The 2,500-nt window shown below is 79.4% G+C and overlaps 1 non-coding gene across 1 annotated transcript; it reads right to left on the bottom strand.

Moving 5' to 3' along the window:
• Positions 1 to 181: 181 nt before the first annotated feature.
• LOC142359154 (5.8S ribosomal RNA) lies at positions 182 to 334 on the bottom strand. The gene has a single exon (XR_012762131.1). It is a non-coding gene; the product is annotated as a 5.8S ribosomal RNA (ribosomal RNA).
• Between the last annotated feature and the right edge of the window lie 2,166 nt (positions 335 to 2,500).

The raw sequence follows: 2,500 nt of genomic DNA, 5'->3' as shown, positions 1-2,500 counted from the left end.
TCTCCGGGAGCGGGGAGCTTCGGAGCGCTCCCCGAGTCTCCATTTAGGGGGACGAAGGCCCGCGCGCTCGCGCGCGCGGCCCTGCGAGGCACCCCAGCCGCGCCGCTGCTGGCCCGCCGGCCCCCCCCCCCCGCGCTGGGGCGGGGGGGCTCGGCGGCGCAGACGGCGATTGATCGTAAAGCGACGCTCAGACAGGCGTAGCCCCGGGAGGAACCCGGGGCCGCGAGTGCGTTCGAAGTGTCGATGATCAATGTGTCCTGCAATTCACATTAATTCTCGCAGCTAGCTGCGTTCTTCATCGACGCACGAGCCGAGTGATCCACCGCTAAGAGTTGTCTCGGTTTCGGCACCGCCCCGCGCGCGCGGAGGGGCCGGGACCGCTCGCCGAGAGCGGCCCCTTCTCTGAGGACGGCCGGACCGACCGCCGGCCCCGCCGCCGCCCACCCCCCTCCGCACGCGCGGAGGGGGCGCGGCGCGGCGGCGCGACGCGGCGCGACGGAGAGGCCCTCGCCTCGGCTTGACCGTACGAGCACAGGGGAAACGGAAAACAACGGAAAACCCCGAGCGGCCAAAGGGCGGGGGAGCCCGCGCTCCCGACCGACCCTGGGGAAACGTACGCAACACACACACCCTTGGCGCGCTTCGGGGGCGGCCCAGGCGCCCGGGCTCGGACCGGCCTCCCCCCGGAGGCTACGGCACGCCCGGCCGCGACGCCTGCCCGCCTTCGCTCGGGAGCCGGACGCCCGGCTGCGCCCGCGCTGCGACGAGCCGGCTCCGCCCACCACGGTCGCCTCTCGCCCCGCCGGCGAACCTCGGCGCCGACGCCGCCTTCCACCGACGCCGGAGGAAGCGCGGCCGGCCACTGGAGCGCGAGCCGGCGACGCGCGGCCGCCCACCGGCCCGCGCCGGATGGGCGAACCCGGCCACCCCGCCCGGCGGCGGCGGCCGCCACCGCCGCCGCGAAAACCGCCGCCGCAGCCGCTTCTCGCCTCGGCCCCCTGGGGCCGCCGGCACGGCCCCAGCGGAAAGGCGGACGGCGCTGAGCGCGGGGGGCGGCTCCCACTCTCCCCGTTTCCACGCGAAGACCCGGAGCGGGACGCCCCCGCGCCGCGCGCCCGCCCTCGAGACGGAAGCGACGGGCGGGGAAACGCGGGACGGGACGGCCGCCAGCGGATGCGGCCGGGGAACCCTCCCGGACGACCCGACGGACGACCGGCACCGACCGGCACGCCGAGCGGCGCCGCCGCCGCTCGGCCTGGGGGGGTGTGGCTCGCCCCCCCCTTTCTTTCCCTGGGCGCCGAGGGCGGGGCGAGGAGCGGGAGAGGGGAGCGCGGCGCGCCCCGAGCGCGGCCGCAGCGCGAGCGTCCAAAGGCGCGGGGCGGCCCCCCGGCGGCCGCCCCCCCCCGCGGGGGCTCGCCGCGCCTTTCTTTCCCCCGGCGCGGAGCCCGCGCTCCGGCCGGCGGGTGGCCCCGTTTGCGAGGGCGGGCAGGTCGGCCGCGGCCGACCCGCGCCGCGGTCTCTCCGCCGAGACCGGCCCGCGGAGAGGGGGGGCAGGTTGGGGCAGCGAGACGCCCCCCCTTCTCCGGCACGGCGGCCCGCGGGGGCGGACGCCCCCCCCGCGGCTCGCGCCGTGCCGCTCGAGTCTTTAAACCGCCGCCCGGCTCCTTTGGCCTTTGACCCCCGGACTCGGCCGAGGGAGGGCCGCCGAAGCGCGGACGCTAGGTACCTGGCCCTGGGGTGAGGGAAACGACCTGCATGGCCCCGCGGGGGTGCCTCCCCCGGCTGCCGCCCTCGGGGGAGCGTCCGCCCGCGGGGGCGCGCCCGGCATCCGCCGCCACCACCTCGTCCTCCTTAGCCCCGGGGCCCGGGGTTTCCCTCGATAGCCCGGCGCTGCGCCCGGGGGGAGAGACGTGGCTCGGGCCGCCCGCTCGCGCGGGACGCGACCCGGCCGGGGGGGGGCCTCGCCCGCCCCGGGCGGCGCCAGCGGCCGAGACCGTGCTCGCGCCCCCCCCTTCCCGCCACGGCTCCCTCTTCGAGAGGCAGCCGTGCCGGGTCGGAGGGGAGGTTCGCGGGTCCGGCCGCCGCGCCGCCCGAAACGCCGTGCGCACACCCGCGCCACGGCCCGGAACGCCCGGAGACAGCCCTGTCCCGCGCGCGGGGGGGTAGACGGCGCCGCCGCCGGCGCCGCCCCACCCCCCCCCCCAGGAGCTGCCGCCCCCCGAAGACGGCGACACCCCTCGGCTGTCGCGCTTGCGGCCCCCGGTGCCGCCGCCGTCGCTCGACGCTCGCCCCCCGGCCCGCCGAGCAGGCCGGTGCTCTGCCGGCCGCGCTCGCCGCGTTGCCCCGCCGGCATCCCCCCCTCTTGCTTCCCGCGCAGACGCGGGAAGCGGGGAGCCGGCGGGGGCGCGGCGTCCGCGGCCGACAGGTCGACGCACCCGCGCGCGTCGGAGGACGAGCCGCACGAGACGACGGCGGCGGCGGGCGACAGGACGAGGAGAGC

This window comes from Opisthocomus hoazin, unplaced genomic scaffold (assembly GCF_030867145.1).
Source record: "Opisthocomus hoazin isolate bOpiHoa1 unplaced genomic scaffold, bOpiHoa1.hap1 HAP1_SCAFFOLD_112, whole genome shotgun sequence".
Lineage (NCBI taxonomy): Eukaryota > Metazoa > Chordata > Aves > Opisthocomiformes > Opisthocomidae > Opisthocomus > Opisthocomus hoazin.
The sequence above is the reverse complement of the archived record's forward strand: the minus strand, read 5'-3'. Positions and strand labels throughout refer to the sequence as shown.